At 46.0% G+C, this 22,024-nt stretch overlaps 1 pseudogene; it reads left to right on the forward strand.

The window, feature by feature from the left end:
- Nucleotides 1–12,089: 12,089 nt before the first annotated feature.
- On the forward strand, nt 12,090–12,208 carry LOC119624629 (small nucleolar RNA SNORA40; annotated as a pseudogene).
- Nucleotides 12,209–22,024: the final 9,816 nt, after the last annotated feature.

The following is a 22,024-nucleotide window of genomic DNA, read 5'->3' on the forward strand; positions in this document are numbered from 1 at the left end:
TGCATTTCAGGATGTTTAACAGCATCTTTGTCCTTTACCCATTAGTTGCTTAATCAGAAAAATCAGAAAAGTCTGGGCCCAGACATTGCCAGATGCCCCCTGGAGTTGCCTGGTTGAGAATCACTGTGCTGACTTAAGAAAGGGGCTCTTGTTGTGATCCCAGCACTTTGGGAGGCCGAGGTGGGCGGATCACAAGGTCAGGAGATCGAGACCATCCTGACTAACACAGTGAAACCCCGTCTCTACTAAAAATACAAAAGTTAGCCGGGTGTGGTGGTGGGCATCTGTAGTCCTAGCTACTCGGGAGGCTGAGGCAGGAGAATGGCCTGAACCCGGGAGGCGGAGCTTGCAGTGAGTGGAGATCGCACCACTGCACTCTAGCCTGGGCGACAGAGAGAGACTCTGTCTCAAAAAATAAATAAATAAATAAAAGGTGAGGGTGTTCTTATAACTCGGGTTTGGGCCCATTTAGTCCTCATGGCAGTATCTACACTTATTCCTGCATCCCCATGCCTAGCTGCCTTTTTCTCACCTTTCTTTCTGGGGCTACCACACCTTTATCAGATGAGATCCTCCAACCTCTTTTTACCCTCAGTGTCTCCAAAAGTGCCACCTGGATTGAAAATGAGAAGCAAAAGCATTTACCCTTCCCCCTCTTGCACCAAGGGTGTCCCTTATTAGATAGGAATTTACATAATTGGTAAAAATAAGATATCATGGGCTGGCCACAGTGGCTCACACCTGTAATGCCAGCATTTTGAGAGGCTGAGGCAGGAGGAATTCTTGAGCCCAGGAGTTTGAGACCAGGCTGAGCAATATAGTGAGACCTTGTCTCTACAAAAAATTTTAAAATTAACTGAGAGTGGTGGCAGGCGCCTGTAGTCCCAGCTACTCAGGAGGCTGAGGCAAGAGGATTGCTTGAACTTGGGAGGAGGAGGCTGCAGTAAGCCAAGATCACACCACTGCCCTCCAGCCTGGGTGACAGAGCCAGACTCTGTCTCCAAAACAAAAGACAAAGTGCGTACAAGGCTCAGCTCTTAACTATGACTGCTATGAATCAAGGAAAGACCCCTTCCTTGAGGGTGTGCTGGGAGAGGGGATAGATGAGAGCATACCAAGAGAATCTGCCTTCTTTGCGCAATTTCCCCTTGACTCAGCGGTCACACTTCCCTTCCCCAGCCCACACTTGTCCTCACCAGTGCCTGTATTTAGAAATGCCAGCCCGTGTTGTCATAGAAAAACAGAAACCAGATGGTTGCTATGGAGATTTGTTTAAATACACCTAGAACATGGCCCAGACTTTGGCAGTGGTGAGTAGCAGTTCTTACTAGGACCTGCATTTTTCTTCCTCTTAATTTGCTATTTCCCCAACCTTTTCTATTCTTGCTACATTTTCATGCTTCTCACTCCTGCTCCCAAATGCCACTTCCCACCTACCAGTACTGTTCTTAAACATCTCCTGTGTCTCAGGAAGTCACTGTTTAAGAACAGACTTATTTACCCTTTTGAGCCTTAGTCCCTTAATCTGTAATATGGGAATAATGACAATAAAAACTTTATATGGGGCCAGGTGCAGTGGCTCAAGCATGTAATCCCAGCACTTTGGGAGACCAAGGCAGGCGGATCACTTGAGTTCAGGAGTTCAAGACCAGCCTGACCAACGTAGTGGAAACCTGTCTCTACTAAAATAAAAATTAGCTGGACATGGTGGTACACACCTGTAATCCCAGCTACTTGAGAGGCTGAGGCAAGGAGAATTGCTTGAACCCGGGAGGCAGAGGTTGCAGTGAGCTGAGATTGTGCCACTGTACCCCAGCTTGGGCAATAGAGCAAGACTGTCTAAAAAAAAAAAAAACCTTGTATGGGCTGGGCTGGGCATGGTGCCTCATGCCCACAATCAGAATCCCAGCATTTTGGGAGGCCAAGATGGGAGGATCACTTGAGCCCAGAAGTTTGAGACCAGCCTAGGACACAAAGACAGACCCCATCTCTACAAAAAAAAAAAAAAAAAAAAAACTTAAAAATTAGCCAGGTGTGGTGGCACGCACTTGTGGTCCCAGCTGTACCAGAGGCTGAAGCAGGAGGATCCCTTGAGCCCAGGAGGTCAAGGTTGCAGTGAGCCATGTCTACACCACTGCACTTCAGCCTAGGCAACAGCCTGTCCCAAAAACGAAACTAAAAACCTTATATGCTTTTGTTAGAATTTAAAAAGAGGGGCTGGGCAGGGTGGCTTACACCTGTAATCCCAGCACTTTGGGAGGCCGAGGCAGGTAGATTACTTGAGGTCAGGAGTTTGAGACCAGGCTGACCAACATGGTAAAACCCCGTCTCTACTAAAAAATACAAAAATCAGTCTAGCGTGGTGGTGGGCACCTGTAATCCCAGCTATTCAGGAGGCTGAGGCAGGAGAATTGCTTGATCCCGGGAGGCAGAGGTTGTGGTGAGCCAAGATCATGCCACTGCACTCCAGCCTGGGCAACAGAATGAGACTCTGTCTCAAAAAGAAACTTGTATCATGGCTGGCAAAGTAGATAATAAATGGAATTTGGTTTTATGCTAAAATAAAATCCTAGAGCCAGGTGTGGAGGCAAGTGCCTATAATCCCAGCTACTCAGAGGCTGAGGCAGGAGGATTCGTTGAGCCCAGGAGTTCAAGACCAGCCTGGGCAACATAATAAGACCTCATCTCAAAAAATAATAATAATAAAAATAAAAATCCTACTCTAGGGCACCTGGGAACCTTTGGAAATCCTGGTTTATGCTTCCTCTCAGACAGTGGGAAAAGCTATTGTGGGAGTTTCCCCTGCCATGTAGACTGATGGAAGAGCAGAATCGTGGAGGAGCAGGATTGCTTTGTTTTGTCTTTGTTGTACTCAGCTGGAAAGCTGTTTAAGGAAAGAATCTGGTCATATGACCTCCTTTCTGCAATTGGAAATGAACGCCACAGGGAACAGAAGATGTAAGACACAGAATCATCCTTGCCTGGCTAAAATGGAAGAGGATAAAGGAAGCAGAATACTTTCCGGGCTTTTGGCTTTTATTACCCTCCTCTTAGGCTGGCTGTGTTGTGCCAGGCTAGAGCTTGTTCCTACTATAAAATCTGTGTGTGATGTCTGTTGAGTTTTTTGGAAAACAAAAAACTTGTATTTAAAATACAAGGTATTAGAGGGCAGATAATTCCACCCTTGGAAATAAGAAAGAGTTTCTTTTTTTCAGCTTGAATGTACTGTACAGCTTTGTTTCTGCGGTAGGTCTCAGCTCTTAGTGAGGAACCAGAAAAAGGAAAACATTACCCACTTTGCATTTCACTTCTGTTCTTTTCCTGTGAGACAGATATTACTATCCTATTTTTACAGGTTAAAAAGCACAGATCAGGCTGGGCGCGGTGGCTCACGCCTGTAATCCCAGCACTTTGGGAGGCCAAGGAGGGCGGATCATGAGGTCAGGAGATCAAGACCATCCTGGCTAACACGGTGAAACCCCGTCTCTACTAAAAATACAAAAAATTAGCCGGGCGTGGTTGCGGGCGCCTGTAGTCCCAGCTGCTCAGAGGCTGAGGCAGGAGAATGGCGTGAACCCAGGAGGTGGAGCTTGCAGTGAGCCGAGATGGTGCCACTGCACTCCAGCCTGGGCGACAAAGCGAGACTCTGTCTCAGAAAAAAAAAAAAAACACACAGATCAATTGAAAAAGAACTGGATGGATAACTACTAAACTGAGAATTGTTACAACCAGGCACACTAGCTCACACCTGTATTCCCAGCACTTTGGGAAGCTGAGGCGGGTGGATCACGAGGTCAGGAGATCGAGACCATTCTGGCCAACATGGTGAAACTCCGTCTTTACTAAAAATACAAAAATTAGCTGGGTGTGGTGGCGCGTGCCTTAATCCCAGCTACTCGGGAGGCTGAAGCACGAGAATTGCTTGAACCCAGGAGGCGGAGGTTGCAGGGAGCTGAGATCACACCACTGCACTCCAGCCTGGCAACAGAGCGAGAAAAAAAAAAAGAAAGAATTGTAGTTACTTCCAGAAGAGAATTAGAGGAGTGAGATTGGAAGTGGTAATCATAGGAACTCTAGTGCCATCTATATTTTCCTTTTTTCCAAGGAAAATATTCATGTATTAATTGTTTAATTAAAAATTAAATTTTAAGCTTTGTGCAGTGGCAGTATCATAGCCATTGAGATTTGTCCAAGGTACAATTACTGCTAATTGAAAACGTTTCGGGCCAGGCGTGGTGGCTCACGCCTATAATCCCAGCACTTTGGGAGGCCGAGGCAGGTGGATCACGAGGTCAGGAGATGGAGACCATCCTGGCTAACACTGTGAAACTTCATCTCTACTAAAAATACAAAAATTAGCTGGGCGTGGTGGCAGGCTCCTGTAGTCCCAGCTACTCGGGAGGCTGAGGCAGGAGAATTGTGTGAACTCGGGAGGCGGAGCTTGCAGTGAGCCAAGATTGCACCACTGCACTCCAGCCTGGGCAACAGAGTGAGACTCCGTCTCAAAAAAAAAAAAAAAAGTTTCGAACCAGGCATGGTGGTTCATGCCTGTAATCCCAATACTTTGGGAGGCCAAGGTGGGTGTATCACCTGAGGTCAGGACTTCGAGACCAGCACAGCCAACGTGGAGAAACCCCATCTACTAAAAGTACAGAAAGTAGCCGGGTGTAGTAGCACACTACTGTAATCTCAGCTAGTCGGGAGGCTGAGGCAGGAGAATCACTTGAACCTGGGAGGTGAAGGTTGCAGTGAGTCAAGATTGCACCACTGCACTCTAGCAACAGAGTAAGACTCCAGAGTTGAGACTCTGTCCAAAAAAAAAAAAAAAAGAAAAGGTTTCTGTTGGGCCAGGCACAGTGACTCACACCTGTTATCCCAGCACTTTGGGAGGCCAAGGCAGCCAGATCACTTGAGTCTAGGAGTTTTGAAACCAGCTTGGGCAACATAGAGAGACCCCATCTTTACAAAACTTTAGCCAGACATGGTGGCACGTGGCGTGGAAGGATCGCTTGAGCCTGTGAAGTCGACGTTGTAGTGAACTGTGATCTTGCCACTGCACTCCAGCCTGGGTGATGGAGTGAGCCCCTGTCTCAAAAAAAAAAAAAAAAAAAAAAAAATTTTTTTCACATATCCCACTGTGATGACTTACAATATAGTTGACATTAGCAATTTTTGATAGTCTCTACAGAAACTGACTAAAAAAAAAAAAAAAATTAAATTTCAAGCTGGGCATGGTGGCTCATACCTGTAATCCCAGCACTTTGGGAGGCCAAGGCGGGTAGATCACCTGAGGTCAGGAGTTCGAGACCAGCCTGGCCAACATGGTGAAACCTTGTCTCTACTAAAAATACAAAAATTAGCTGGATGGTGACGCATGCCTGTAATCCCGGCTACTTGGGAGGCTGAGGCAGGAGAATCACTTGAACCCAGGAGGCAGGAGGTTGCAGTGAGCTGAGATCGGGTAACAAAAGTGAAACTCCATCTCAAAAAAAAAAAAAAAATTAAATTTCAAATTAAAAGGTAAGGCTATTTTTTATATATATATATATATATTTTTTTTTTTTTTTTAATTTGAGACAGAGTCTCGCTCTATCACCCAGGCTAGAGTGCAGTAGTGCAATCTTGGTCCACTGCAACCTCCACCTCCCAGGTTCAAACGATTCTCCTACCTTTGCCTCCCAAGTAGCTGGGATTATGGGCACCCACAACCACACCTGGCTTATTTTTGTATTTTTAGTAGAGATGGAGTTTCACCATGTTCGCCAGGCTGGTCTCAAACTCCTGACCTCAAGTGATCTGCCCGTCTCGGCCTCCCACAGGCATGAGCCACGGCACCCGGCCCTATTTTATAAAATTGTAATGAAACTCAGAAAAGATAATTCATCTAAGATCACTTGATAAATGACAGACTCCAAAGCCCATGGCTACTTGACCAAATCACTTTGTGTACGTCGTTATAGAGAACTAGGTTTGGAGCCAAGAGGGACTCCTGATTTATCCCTCTCATGGGCAGTAGGTTTGTTCTAGTGGGCCCTTGGCCTTAGCTTGGTTTTCTTTATCAGTAAAGGAGAGCGTGACCAGATCATGCCATACCAACTTGATGGCCTAGGCCTAGGGCTTGGCTTGTGAGGTGGGACTAAATCACATAACCTCAGATAAGGAATGAGGGAAGATTTAAAGCAGGATTGATAAAGGAGATTATGTTTTACACTTAACAAAATCTTTTTTTTTTTTTTTTTTTTGAGACGGAGTCTCGCTCTGTCGCCCAGGCTGGAGTGCAGTGGCACAATCTCGGCTCGCTGCAAGCTCCACTCCGCCTCCCGGGTTCACGCCATTCTCCTGCCTCAGCTTCCCAAGTAGCTGAGACTACAGGCGCACGCCACCATGCCCAGCTAATTTTTTGTAATTTTAGTAGAGACGGGGTTTCACCATGTTAGCCAGGATGGTCTCGAACTCCTGACCTCGTGATCCACCCGCCTCGGCCTCCCAAAGTGCTGGGATTACAGACGTGAGCCACCGCGCCCGGCCTTTTTTTTTTTTTTGAGACCGAGTCTAGCTCTGTTGCCCAGGCTGGAGTGCAGTGGCTGGATCTCAGCTCACTGCAAGCTCCGCCTCCCGGGTTTAGGCCATTCTCCTGCCTCAGTCTCCGGAGTAGTTGGGACTACAGGCGCCCGCCACCTTGCCCGGCTAGTTTTTTGTATTTTTTAGTAGAGACGGGGTTTCGCCGTGTTAGCCAGGATGGTCTTGATCTCCTGACCTCGTGATCCACCCGTCTCGGCCTCCCAAAGTGCTGGGATTACGGCTTGAGCCACCACGCCCGGCCAACCATCACAACAAAATCTTAAACTGGATGTTTCAGCTGGGGTATCAAGATCTCATAGATTTGAAACTCCAAAGGGAGACAGCAGATGGAAATGCAGTATTTGAAAGGAAGTTACCAAGGAACAGTTGCACAACTCTTGAACCCCCTCACCCATTTCAGGAGTATAAAAAGTGAAGATAGAAGGCCAGATGCAGTGGCTCACCCCTGTAATCCTAGCACTTTGGGAGCCTGAGGCAGGAGGATCACTTCAGGCCAGTTCAAGACCAACCTGGGCAACATGGTGAGACCTTGTCTCCACAAAAAAAATTTAAAAATTAGGCTGGGCGCGGTGGCTCTCGCCTGTAATCCCAGCACTTTGGGAGGCTGAGGCGGGCGAATCACTTGAGGTCAGGAGTTCAAGATCAGCCTGGCCAAATGGTGAAACTCCGTTTCTACTAAAAATACAAAATTAGCAGGGTGTGGTGACAGGCGCCCTGTAATCCCAGCTACTCTGGAGGCTGAGGCAGGAGAATCACTTGAACTCGGGAGGTGGAGGTTGCAGTGAGCTGAGATCACACCAGTATACTCCAGCCTGGGCGACAGAGCAAGAATAATCCATCTAAAAAAAAAATTAGCCAGGCATGGTGGTGCATGCCTGTAGTCCCAGCTACTACTCAGGAGACTGAGGCAGGGGGATCACATGAGTTTGAGGCTGCCGTGAGCCGTCATCATCCCACTGCACTTCAGCCTGGGCCACAGAGTGAGACCCTGTCTCAAAGAAACAACAAAAAAGTGGAGATTGGGTTTACAAAATGGCTTTCTTTGGAGAGAGCTACTACCATGCTGTGAGCCCTATTCAATCCCAAAGAGAAGAGGTGGGGAAGGGCAAGGCAAGGTGGCTGACGCCTGTAATCCCAGCACTTTGGGAAGCCGAGGTGGGTGGGTCACCTGAGGTCAAGAGTTTGAGACTAGTCTGGCTAACATGGTGAAAACCCATCTCTACTAAAAATACAAAAGATTAGCCAGGCACAGTGACGGGTGTCTGTAGTTCTGGCTACTTGGGAGGCTGAGGCAGGAGAAACACTTGAACCCGGGAGGTGGAGCTTGCACTGAGCTGAGATCGTGGCACTGCACTCCATCCTGGGCAACAAGAGCAAAACTCCGTCTCCAAAAAAAAAAAAAAAGAGGTGAGGAGTAATTCTGTCTTCTCAATCCTAAAGAGAGTGGCTTCAAGACCACTGAAACATTTTGTATTTGTCCTTGTATCCAAGGATAATCATTAGACTGTGTATGACTCACAGTAGAGGAATTTCAAGGCAAAGACAGAGCCTGAGGTAACAAAGTAGAGAGTCACATCCTGGAAGTCGCCACACTGGCTTCTGATAAAGGGTCACATATACATGAATCCTGTGGACCATATGTGGAGCCAGTTTAAATCCTACTCAAGAGAACTGTCTGGATGCATAGTGGGGCTCTTCATGTGGAAAAGACCACTGGAAAACAAAAGGATAGTGAGAGAGTGGTGGCCATAGAAATGGAATACATCACCTCACTTCAGGAAGTTGCCACTGCCTTTGGAAAGCGCCCCCAGGGAAGCCTCTGATGGAGACATACAAATGCTTATGAGATAATTCTTAACATCAGCCAGGCCTAGACAGCATGAAGCCGCTAATAACCCTCCTTCTTCATTCTGCCCCATTCCTAGAAATATCAGTGTAGCAAAAGGAGAGAAGCCAACTACCCCTCTTTTCACAGAGGCGAGCTGGCTGGCTCTGTTGACCCTAGCTGTGGGGTAGAGAGATTCTTACCGATGATGAAAGCTCATGTGTTAACATATTTCTGAACCGAGAGTATGTTTTGCTACTTAAAGTGTTTGCAAAGACTGTTACCTAAAAGTGATCCACATCCAAGGAAAACCTCTCTCACTGAAACAAATTGTGCAGAGACAGGGAAAAACAAATTAAACTTTAATTTTCATTGCATTTCTTCAGTTGATACTTGTTAAGCATTCCAGTTATAGTCATCTTTGTATTCTCTGAGGCACTTAATTGGCACTCATGATATTGAGATTATTCCTTCCAGTTTGTAGTGTGCCAAAGTACCTTTTGGTTAATATCCTCTCTATAATAAAACAACTCAAAAGACAGTTTTAGGGACTTAAATTTCAATAAATCTGGTTGATGCCAAGGAAACTTGAAATACATTGAAATAAAGTTAGTTGGAAGCTAACTGTAAGATCATCTAGCTCCAGGCCAGGCACGTGGCTCACCCTGTAATCCCATCACTTTGGCACACCGAGGCAAGCGGAGCTCTTGAGCTTAGGAGTTAAGAGACCAGCCTAGGCAACATAGCAGAACCCTGTCTCTTAAAAAAAAAAAAATCTAGTTCCAACGAATGCCTCCTCAGTGAATCTTTTTCACAGTATCCCTGGAAAGTGAACATTTAGTCTCTTGAATAACTCCAGTGTCTTGAAATCTACTATCTTCACCCTCATGAAAACTTCAAGAGTTTGAGGACCACTTCTTTCTTTCTTTCTTTTTTTTTTTTTTTTTTGAGACAGAGTCTCACTCTGTCGCCCAGGCTGGAGTGCAGTGGCCGGATCTCAGCTCACTGCAAGCTCCGCCTCCCAGGTTTACGCCATTCTCCTGCCTCAGCCTCCCAAGTAGCTGGGACTATAGGCGCTCGCCACCTCGCCCGGCTAGTTTTTGTATTTCATTTTATTTTTTTTAGTAGAGACGGGGTTTCACCGTGTTAGCCAGGATGGTCTCGATCTCCTGACCTCGTGATCCGCCCGTCTCGGCCTCCCAAAGTGCTGGGATTACAGGCTTGAGCCACCATGCCCGGCCAAGAATCACTTCTTTCTACAACAGCCTATACATTCTCCCTCCCTTTAGCTAGTCCTCGACATAGTGTGGACTCCTGGCATCACCTTGTCTACTCTCTGGATGAGCTCAAATGTGCCAGTGTGCCTGTCTAACTTTGCTTGCTTGTAGACCTGGACCATAAGAGAGCCCAAGGCCCCCTTAGGTTTTCTTCACTACTTATGCTACTGACTCACATCAAACTGACACCTAAGCTGGACATGGTGGTGCACACCTATAGTCTTAGCTACTCGAGAGGCTGAGGCAGAAGATAGCTTGAGCCCCAGGAGTCTGAAACCGGCCTGGGCAACATAGCAAGATGCCCATCTGACTACTAACAGACACCTACAGGTGTTATGTTGGGGGTAAGGTAGGGTTGTTTTGATTTCATAATAATGCATTAATTTTATACAACATATAACAGATTAAAAATCATTCCCAAAAAAAAAAAAAAAAAGGGCTGGGCGTGGCGACTTATGCCTGTAATCCCAGCACTTTGGGAGGCCAAGGCAGGCGGATCACTTGAGGTCAGAAGTTTGAGACCAGCCTGGCTAACATGGTGAAACACCGTCTCTACTAAAAAAAAGAAAAAAAAATACAAAATTAGCTGGCCATGGTGGCAGGCACCTGTAATCCTAGCTACTCGGGAGGCTGAGGGGGAGAATTGCTTAAACCCAGGAGGTGGAGAGGCGGAGGTGCAGTGAGCTGAGATGACACCACTGCACTCCAGCCTGGGCGATAGAGTGAGACTCCTCAAAAACGACAAAAAAAAAAATCTACAAACAAGGCCAAAGTCTTCCTTGCTGTTATTCCAAGTCCTGGTCCTTTCCTTCCAGAGATAAACACTGTTTAATTTTGATTAAATATCCTTCCAACCCTTTTTCTTTTTTTTTTTTTTTTTTTTTTTTTTTTTTTTTTTTTTTTTTTGAGACGGAGTCTTGCTCTGTCGCCCAGGCTGGAGTGCAGTGGCCGGATCTCAGCTCACTGCAAGCGCCGCCTCCCGGGTTCACGCCATTCTCCTGCCTCAGCCTCCCGAGTAGCTGGGACTACAGCACATGCCACCACGCCTGGATAATTTTTGTATTTTTTCTGTAGAGACAGTTTTGCCATGTTGCCTAGGCTGATCTTGAATTCCTGGACTCAAGTGATCTGCCTGCCTTGGCCTCCCAAAGTACTGAGATTATAGGCATGAGCCAACACACCTGGCTAGTTATATGAGACTTTTAAAACATAAATGGACGGGGCATAGTGCCTCACACCTGTAATCCCAGCACTTTGGGAGGCTAAGGCAGGAAAATCACTTGAGGCCAGGAGTTTGACACCATCCTGGGTAACATAGTTTTGTGTCTACAAAAACTAAAAAATAGCCAGGTGTGGTGGCACACAATTGTAGTCCCAGCTTCAGGGAGGCTGAGGTGGGAAGATTGCTTGTGCCCTGGAGGTCAAGGCTGCAATGAGCCATGATAGTGCCACTGGATTCCAGCCTGGACAATAGAGCCAGACCGGGTCTCAAAAAAAAAAAAAAAAAAAAACTATCACATGGTTTGTATTATTCCAGATCTTCTTTTTACACTTAACGTGTTTCAGAGAACTTGCATCTCCATATATATAAAGCTGTCTCATTCATAAGAACTGCTATATTGTATCCTATAGTATGAATGTATCACAGCTTACTTAACCATTCTGTTGTTGGACATATAGTTTCCAATTGTTTGCTATTACAATGTTTCAGTGAAAATTATTTATGCCTCTTAGTGCTATATGGGAGTATTTCTCTAGGGTAAAATAAAAATATAAATATATATGTAAATAAATATATATATAATATTATTTTATTTTAGACAAAGTTTTGCTCTTGTTGCCCAGGCTGGAGTGCAATGGCATGATCTCGGCTCATTGCTACCTCAACCTCCTGGTTTCAAGCGATTCTCCTGCCTCAGCCTCCTGAGTAACTGGGATTACAGGCGTGCAACACCACGCCCGGCTAATTTTTAAATTTTTTTGTAGAGATGGGGTTTTATCATGTTGGCCAGGCTGGTCTCAAACTCCTGACCTCAGGTAATCCACCCACCTCGGCCTCCCAAAGTGCTGGGATTACAGACAAGAGCCACTGTACCTGGAGTCTCTAGGGTAAATATTGAAAGTTGCTGGGTCACAGGGTATGCACGTTTAAAAATTTTTTTTTTTAAGGGACGGAGTCTTGCTCTGTTGCCCAGGCTGGAGTACAGTGATGCAATCTTGGCTCACTGCAACCTCCACCTCCTGGATTCAAGCGATTCTTCTGCCTCCGCCTCCCGTGTAGCTGGGTCTACAGGTGCGTGTCACCATGCCCAGCTAATTTTTATATTTTTAGTGGAGACAGGGTTTCACCATATTGGCCAGACTGTCTCAAATTCCCGACCTCGTGATCCGCCCTCGGCCTCCCAAAGTTCTGGGATTACAGGTGTCAGCTACCGCACCTGGCATTTAAAAATTTAATATGTACTTTTTGCAACCTAGAACTCATTGTTCAGTATGAGTTTTGATACATATAAGAAGGGATATTATGATACCTGAGACAGTTAACTAATGGGAGTATTGATAGCCGTAAAGGTTGGTTCCAGGCCAGGCGCAATGGCTCAAGCCTGCAATCCTCACACCGAGGTGGGAGTATTGCTTGAAACCAGGAGTTCAAGACCAGCCTGTGCAAGAAAGTAACAAACACCTCATCTCCACAAAAATTTAAAAATTAGCTGGTATTGGGGCATGTGCCTGTAGTTGTAGCTACTCAGGAAGGGGAGGCTGAGGCAAAAGGATTGAGCCCAGGAGTTGGAGGCTGCACTGAGCTTTGATGGCACCACTCTACTCCAGCCTGGGTAAGAAAGACCTTGTCTCTTAATAAAAAAAGATTGATTCTAGGACTGTAGAATAGATGAACAGCATGGGATATGAGGGAAATCCTCAGCAGTATTAATTTTGCATTCCAATTTCAGGTTGACGGCACTTTGTTGGCTATCGATGGCTTTTTGTTTTAAAGGCTTTTATCTTGAGAACATGATGTCTGGAGTTAAAGGTATTGGCATATTCCACACATCTGTACTATTCTTGAGTGTGATCGCTTAAGGTGTCAAATTAAGAACCAGGCAGATCCCCACCACCTACACTATAAAGGACCCTAAAGTAAATTGGTTGAAGAAATTAGATCCCAAAGATTCTTGGTGAATTTTGAAGTCTTCATCAGTATATCCATATTAAAAGGAGCTGACAGGAAGCCAAAGTAATTATGGGCTGACAGGACAACTGGATCAGTTTCATTAAAAAGGCTAACTTGAAGATAAATCTTTTTACTCTAGCTCTTTAGAGGATCTGAAGTGACCTTGATGGACAGTGGAAGAAATCACAACATGGAATTCCTTGAATAAAAATGTATTGACTTTAAATAATTTGGTCTAATGTTACATATACATAATATAAAAACTATTTACGGCCAGGCACAGTGGCTCATGTCTGTAATCCCAGCACCTTGGGAGGCTGAGGCGGGCAGATCACAAGGTCAAGAGATCGAAACCATCCTGGCCAACATGGTGAAACCCCGTCTCTACTACAAATACAAAAATTAGCTGGCGTGGTGGCGGGCGCCTGTAGTCCCAGCTACTTGGGAGACTGAGGCAGGAGAATCACTTGAACCCAGGAGGCAGAGGTTGCAGTGAGCCGAGATCATGGCATTGCACTCCAGCCTGGTGACAGAGCAAGAATCCATCTCAAAATAAACAACAAAAAAGAAAACTTCTTTACACTGTTAAAAAAAAAAATTGTAATATGTACTTACAGATTGCCCTAAATTGATTTAGATTCCCACCAACCTTGTAAGACTGCCATAAGCCATTTGCTCATACTTTCCTAATACTTGATATTAGATATGAGTGGTCATTTAATTTTTTTTTTTTTTTTTAAGAGACAGAGTCTCACTCTGTCGCCCAGGCTGGAGTACAGTGGCATGATCTTGGCTCACTGCAACCTCCACCTCCTGGGTTCAAGCAATTCTCCTGCCTCAGCCTCCTGAGTAGCTGGGATTACAGGCATGCACCACCACACCCAGCTAATTTTGTATTTTTAGTAGAGACGGGGTTTCTCCATGTTGGTCAGGCTGGTCTCAAACTCCCGACCTCAAGTGATCCACCTGCCTTGGCCTCCCACAGTGCTAGGATTACAGGCATGAGCCACCGCACCCGGCAACTTTATTTTTTTTTTAATCTTTGCACTGAACTTTGCATTTGACCCATTTAAACTGCATCTTAGCTGGGTGCAGTGGGGTATGCCTAGAGTCCCAGCTACTTCAGAGGCTAACATGAGAGGATCATCTGAGGCCAGGATTTAAGGCTGTAGTGTGCTATGAATGCACCTGTGAATAGCAGCTGGGCTCCAGCATATAGAGCCCCTGTCTCTAAAAAATGAAAAAACAAAAGAGAAAAAAACCCCACCTCATTAGATTTGGTCCTGCCTGCCAAGATCTCTTTATATTCTGATTCTGCTATCCAACATATTATCTCTACCAGATTATTGATGTCTACAAATGTGATAATCTGTCATCAGCGTTCTTAACTAAACCATTTGTGCAAACATTGAATAGGACAGCACTCGGAACAGTATGCACTAGACACTTGTAACTGGGTATTAATCCATTATTAGTTAATAGGATTCTGTGTATTATTTACATTGCCTCCTCAGCCAATAGCAACTGGGAGCCTAGTTCAACTGGAACGTGCAGCTGCAGGGCCCCATTGTAGACTTCACAGAAGAGAGGTCTGAGTTCTGTGTCTCAAGCCAAAAGGAGTAAAAAATATTTTTTTTTTCTTTGAAACGGAGTTTTGCTCTTGTTGCCCAGGCTGGAGTGCAATGGCGCAATCTCGGCTCACCGCAACCTCCCTCTCCTGGGCTCAAGTGATTCTCCTGCCTCAGCCTCCTGAGTAGCTGGGATTACAGGCATGCACCACCATGCCCAGCTAATTTTGTATTTTTAATAGAGACAGGGTTTCTCCACGTTGGTCAGGCTGGTCTCGAACTGCTGACCTCAGGTGATCCGCTCACCTCGGCCTCCCAAAGTGCTGGGATTACAGGTGTGAGCCACTGCACCCGGCCTGGAAGTTTTATTTTCTTTCTTTCTTTCTTTTTTTTTTTGAGACAGAGTCTCGCTCTGTCGCCCAGGCTGGAGTGCCTGCCGTGGCGCCATCTCGGCTCACTGCAAGCTCCGCCTCCCAGGTTCATGCCATTCTCCTGCTTCAGCCTCCCCAGTAGCTGGGAATACAGGTGCCCGCCACCACCCCCAGCTAATTATTTTGTATTTTTTAGTGGAGACCGTTTCACCGTGTTAGCCAGGAGGGTCTCGATCTCCTGACCTCATGATCTGCCCGTATCCGCCTCCCAAAGTGCTGGGATTGCAGGCATGAGCCCCTGTGCCCGGCCAGAAGTTTTATTTTCTATACCTTCTTCAGCTCTCTTAATTTGGCAACCCACTGAAATTAAGCTTTTGTCCTTATTACTTTACTACATCTATTCTCAAAATGCCTAATTGCCAAATACAATAGCCTATTTTCAGTCCTTATCTGAATTTTTTTCCAAACTCCTGACTTTCTTCCCAATTTCATCTGTTCAGTGAGACAGAGGTCCCCAAATCCTGGCTGCAGACCAGCACCAGTTCATGGCCTGTTAAGAACTGGGCTGCACAGCAAGAGATGAGTGACTGGCAAGTGAGCATCAGAGCCTGAGCTCCGGCCTCCTGTCAGATTAGCAGACAGACATTAGTTTCTCATAGGATTGCAAACCCTATCGTGAACTATGCATGCAAGGGATTTGGGTTACATCCTCCTTATGAGAATCTAATGCCTGATGATCTGATGGAACAGTTTCATCCCAGTACCATTCCCACCTCCCGCATCCCCGCCCCCAACAGATTCATTGAAGAATTGTCTTCCACAAAACCAGTCACAGGGCCAGGTGCCAGAAAAACAGCAGTGAGGCTGGGCACGGTGGCTCACACCTGTAATCCCAGCACTTTGGGAGGCTGAGGTGGGCAGATCACTTGAGGTCAGGAGTTCAAGACCAGCCTGGCTAACATGGTGAAACCCTGTCTCTACTACAAATACAAAAATTAGCTGGGCATTATGGTGGGCACCTGTAATCCCAACTATTCAGGAGGCTGACGCAGGAGAATCGCTTGAACCCAGGAGTCAGAGGTTGCAGTGAGCCAAGATCACGCCACTGTACTCCAACCTGGGTGACAGAGCGAGACTTTGTGTCAAAAAAAAAAAAAAATAAAATAAATATATATATACACACACACACACACACACACACACACACATATATACACACATACAGTAAGGAAGATAAACCAAGCTTCTGTCCTCATAGAACTAACAGTGGAGGTATAAACATTCACCAAAGAATGAGACTTCCATTTCCAGCAATATAACAGACTAGACACTCTGAATAATTATTCTACTATAAAACACCTAAAACCAGGCAGGCCGGGCATGGTGGCTCACGCCTGTAATCCCAGCACTTTGGGAGGCCAAGGCAGGCAGATCACAAGGTCAGGAGATCGAGACCATCACAGCTAACATAGTGAAACCCTGTCTCTACTAAAAATACAAAAAATTAGCCGGGCGTGGTGGCAGGTGCTTGTAGTCCCAGCTACTTGGGAGACTGAGTCAGGAGAATGGCATGGACCCAGGAGGCGGAGCTTACAGTGAGCCGAGATCGCGCCACTGCACTGCAGCCTGGGTGACAAAGCAAGACTCCATCTCAAAAAAAAAAAAAAAAAGAGACGGTAAACCAGAGGGTAAACCAGTAAATACCCATCTTGAAAAAAGAGACAGCAAGGAAATGTCCCTACCACAATCTTGGCTCTGAATCAGGGCTGCAAGTGGGGGATTGTAAAGACCTCCCCTGGGTATTCACAGGCTAGTCTTCATGAGTTTATAGTCTAAGTTTATACTACCTGAATAGACAGAAACACTTCAAGCCCGGAATTTTATTTATTTATTTATTTATTTAATTTACTTGCTTACTTACTTACTGAGATGGAGTCTCCCTCTGTTGCCCAGGCTGGAGTGCAATGGCGTGATCTCGGTTCACTGCAACCTCTGCCTCCCAGGTTCATGCCATTCTCCTGCCTTAGCCTCCCAAGTAGCTGGGATTATGGGCACCCACCACAATGCCCGACTAATTTTTGTATTTTTAGTTGAGAAGGGGTTTTGCCATGTTGGCCAGGCTGGTCTTGAACTCATGACCTCAAGTGATCTGCCCACCTGGGCCTTCCAAAGTGCTGGAATTACAGGCATGAGTCACCAAGCCTGACCAGGCCCAGAATTTATTTTGAAGTAGTTATAGGGTGATAGTGACCTAATTGATAGGCATTGCAGAGAACCAAATACGAATCCTCTCTGGAGAAAGCTGCCTTCAAGGCAAACATAAAAAAAATTCCTGAAGTTCAGATGATAAACTATAAGGAAAAAAAAAATCCCTAGTGTTAAGTTCCTTTGAATATGTGTTCACTAATAAAAATCCCACAAACACAAAGCAACAGGAAGTAGGCCACCATGAATGAGAATGAGCAGCAATCATAAATAGCAGAATTACGTCCACAGAGACTTTGGATATTAGAATTATATTGCTGCATATAAAGAAGTATGTTTGCCAGGCGCAGTGGTTTATACCCATAATCCTAGCACTGTGGGAGACCAGAGGCGCGTGGATCCCCTGAGGTCAGGAGTTCAACACTAGCCTGGCCAATATGGTGAAACCCCATGTCTACTAAAAACACAAAAATTAGCTGGGCATGGTGGCGCATGCCTGTAGTCCTGGCTACCTGGGAGGCTGAGGCAGGAGAATTACTTGAACCCGGGAGGCAGAGGTTGCAGTGAACCAAGATAACACCACTGCACTCCAGTCCGGGTCACAGAGCAAGACTCCATCTCAAAGCAAAACAAAAAAGAAGTATGTTTAATATATATGTAAGCCTGATTCAAGCACCAGACAGAAAAAAACAATGTATCGCTAGGGAATAAACAACTAAAAATGACAAGACTTCCATAACCATTGCTTGGTTTAAAAAAAAAAAACAGGCCAGGTGCAGTGGTTCACGCCTGTAATCTCAGCACTTTGGGAGGCCAAGGTGGGCGGATCAGGTGGTCAGGAGTTCAAGACCAGCCTGGCCAACATGGTGAAACCCCATCTCTACTAAAAATACAAACATCAGCTGGGCATGACGGCACATGCCTGTAAGCCCAGCTACTTGGGAGGCTGAGGCAGGAGAGTTGCTTGAACTCGGGAAGCAGAGGTTTCAGTGAGCCGAGATCACGCCATTACATTCCAGCCCGGGTGACAGAGCAAGAATCTGTCTAAATAAATTAAAAAAAAAAAAAAAAAAAAAAGATTTTTAAAGGAACAATTTCTAGAAATGTAGATACAATAATTCAACAAATAACTAAGAAATAAAATAATTAGGCCGGGCACGGTGGCTCAAGCCTGTAATCCCAGCACTTTGGGAGGCCGAGACGGGTGGATCACGAGGTCAGGAGATCGAGACCATCCTGGCTAACCCGGTGAAACCCCGTCTCTACTAAAAAATACAAAAAAATAGCCAGGCAAGGTGGTGGGCGCCTGTAGTCCCAGCTACTCGGGAGGCTGAGGCAGGAGAATGGCGTAAACCCGGGAGGCGGAGCTTGCAGTGAGCTGAGATCCGGCCACTGCACTCCAGCCTGGAAGACAGCGAGACTCCGTCTCAAAAAAAAGGAAATAAAATAATTACATATATACTATGTATATGTGTGTATGTGTATGTATATATAATATATACTGTGAAGGAAAACAAAGGGTGCCATGAAAACATATCATACAGTGTTAGGGACTGAATTTTGCCTCCCTTCTCCCCACCCACAATTCCAATGTTGAAGTTCTAACCCTCAGTACCTCAGTGTGGGATTGCATTTGGAGAAAGGGTCTTTAAAGAAAGAAGTAACTAAGGTTGACCAGGCGCAGTGGCTCATGCCTGTAATCCCAGCACTTTGGGAGGCTGAGATGGGTGGATCACCTGAGGTCAGGAGTTTGAGACCAGCCTGGCCAACATGGTGAAAACCTGTGTCTACTAAAAATACAAAAATTAGTCAGGCGTGGGAGCATGTGCCTATAATCCCAGCTACTCAGGAGACTGAGGCAGGAGAATCGCTTGAACCCAGGAGGCAGAGGATGCAGTGAGCTGAGACTGCACCATTGCACTCCAGCCTGGGTGACAAGAGTGAAAGTCCATCTCAAAAAATGAAAAAAGGGCACCGGACAAGATACAGCCATTTACAAGAGGCCCCAGAAGAAACAACCTTCAATACCTTGACCTTGGACTTCTAGCCTCCAGAAGTGTGAGGAAATAAATTTCTGTTGTTTAAGCCACTTAGCCTTTGGTACTTTGTTATGGCAGCCCTAACAAACTAATACTTAGAGAATTTATCTCTGGTTCTTCTTTCTCTTTTCCTGCCCACCTCTTAAACATTGATATTCCTCAGAGTTCTACATGGTCCTCCTTTCTCCTGCACATAGTCTTCCTGGATAAGAAAGGGCTCTACAATTAGACTTCAGTTCAAATGCTAGCCATCAGTTAAAAGCTGGCTATAAATTCCCAAATCTACATTTAGTTTTCTTTTTCTGTAAAAAATGGGGATAAGAATATGGTATGTTTCTCTTAAGAGTTGTTGGGAGGACTGATAATAATCGGGTGGGCGAGGTGGCTCACGCCTATAATCCCAGCACTTTGGGAGGCTGATGTGGGAAGAACTCTTTTTTTTTTTTTGAGACGGAGTTTCACTCTTGTTGCCCAGGCTGGAGTGCAATGGTGTGATTTTGGTTCACCACAACCTCTACCTCCTGGGTTCAAGCAATTCTCCTGCCTCAGCCTCCCTAGTAGATGGGATTACAGGCACCCGCCACTGCGCCAGGCTACTTTTGTATTTTAGTAGAGATGGGTTTCTCCATGTTGGTCAGGCTGATCCCGAACTCCTGACCTCAGGTGATCCACCCACCTCAGCCTCCCAAAGTGCTGGGATTACAGGTATGAGCCACCGCGGCTGGTCCATGTGGGAAGATCTCTTGAACCTAGGAGTGCAAGACCAGCCTGCACAACATAGCAAGACTCTGTCTCTACAAAAAAAAAAAAATTAATTACCTGTGTGTGGTAGTGTGCGCCTTTAGTCCCAGCTACTTGGGAGGTTAAGGCAGGAGGATCACTTGAGCCAAGGAGTTCAAGGCTGCAGTAAGCTATGATCAAGCCACTGCCACTGCCACTTGCCTGGGCAACAGAGTGAGACTGTATCTCAGAAATAATATCTTTTCTTCGCTGGGTGCAGTGGCTCACGTCTGTAATCCCAGCACTTTGGGAGGCTGAGGCGGGTGGATCAGGAGTTTGAGACCAGCCTGGCCAACATAGTGAAACCCCATCTCTATTAAAAATACAAAAAATTAGCCAGGAGTGGTGTCAGGCGCCTGTATGGCTTGAACTCGGGAGGCAGAGGTTGCAGTGAGACGAGATTATGCCATTGCACTCCAGCCTGGGCGACAGAGTGAGACTCCATCTCAAAAAATAATAATAATAATATCTTTTCTTCACTAATTATGTGAAGGGACTGAACTAATTGTTTACTTTCATTCATTTAATCCATAATAACCCAGCAAGGTAGTTATTTTACTCATTTTATAGATGTGGAAACAGACCAAGAAGGTTAAATTACTAAGGCAGGGTCACTCAGCTAGTAAGGGGCAGAAGCAGATTCAAACCCACATCTATCTGGCATCAAAGCCTATGCTCTTCAACTATGAAAATAGCTAAATTTCAAAGGTAAAGTAGAAATGGTCTTTGATTTCCATTTAATAAGACAGCATCACCAAAGACAGGAGCATTCTCTGCAAGAATGATAAAGTGGCCAAAGGAGCAGTCCCAAACTCTTCTCATCAAGACTGCCCAAATGCCCTGCCCCCCAGCCCCTTAGAGGGTTTCTCTTTCTCTTTCTTTTTTTTTTTTTGGAGACAAAGTTTTGCCCTTATTGCCTAGGCTGGAGTGTAATGGCGCGATCTTGGCTCACTGCAGCCTGTTCCTCCTGGGTTCAAGCTATTATCCTGCCTCAGCCTCACGACTTCTGGGATTACAGGCATGCACCACCGTGCCCAGCTAATTTTGTATTTTTAGCAGAGACAGGGTTTCTCCATATTGGTCAGGCTGGTCTCAAACTCCCGACCTCAGGTGATCCACCCGCCTCGGCCTCCCAAAGTGCTGGGATTACAGGCATGAGCCACCGCGCCAGGCCGAGGGTTTCCTTTCTTTTTTTTTTTTTTTTGAGACAGACTCTCATTCTGTCACCCAGGCTGGAGTGCAGTGGTGCAATCTCAGCTCACTGCAATGTCCGTCCCCCGGGTTCAAGCAATTCTTCTGCCTCAGCCTCCTGAGTAGCTGGGATTACAGGCGCCTGCCACCATGCCTGGCTCCAGCTAATTTTTGTATTTTTAGTAGAGAAGGGGATTCACCATCTTGGCTAGGCTGGTCTTGAACTCCTGACCTTGTAATCCACCCTCCTTGGCCTCCCAAAGTGCTGGGATTACAGGTATGAGCCACCGCACCCGACCTGGTTTCCCTTTCAAAGAAAATTGAGGCCATCAGTTATGAGTGCCCTACCTATGCACAAACACCAGAGTGTCTGCCATTTAACAGATGCTCAGCAAATGTTGTCTTCTCATTAAACTAAATCTACCTCTTGACAACTCCTGAAATATTCCTGTAGCCCTGACCATTCCTGTAGCCTTAATCCTGCATTTCTGCCTGCCTGTTGGATTCCCTTCCTACTGAGTCTCACAGCACTTCTGGCTCAGTATGTGTCATCTTTCCCAACAAAGCTTGCCTTCCAAATATATACACCCTTATTTAAAAGCATCACTTGGCCGGGCGTGGTGGCTCATGCCTGTAATCCCAGCACTTTGGGAGGCCGAGGCGGGTGGATCATGAGGTCGGGAGATCGAGACCATCCTGGCTAACACGGTGAAACCCCGTCTCTACTAAAAATACAAAAAATTAGCCGGGTGAGGTGGCGGGCGCCTGTAGTCCCAGCTACTCGGAGGCTGAGGCAGGAGAATGGCGTGAACCCGGGAGGCGGAGTTTGCAGTGAGCCGAGATCGCGCCACTGCATTCCAGCCTGGGTGACAAAGCGAGACTCCATCTCAAAAAAAAAAAAAAAAAAAAAAAAAGCATCACTTGGTTGGGGCAGTGGCTCATACCTGTAATCTCAATGCTTTGAGTTCGAGACCGGCCTAAGAACATAGCAAGACCCTGCCTCTACAAAAAAAA

This window comes from Chlorocebus sabaeus, chromosome 20, assembly GCF_047675955.1.
Source record: "Chlorocebus sabaeus isolate Y175 chromosome 20, mChlSab1.0.hap1, whole genome shotgun sequence".
NCBI lineage: Eukaryota > Metazoa > Chordata > Mammalia > Primates > Cercopithecidae > Chlorocebus > Chlorocebus sabaeus.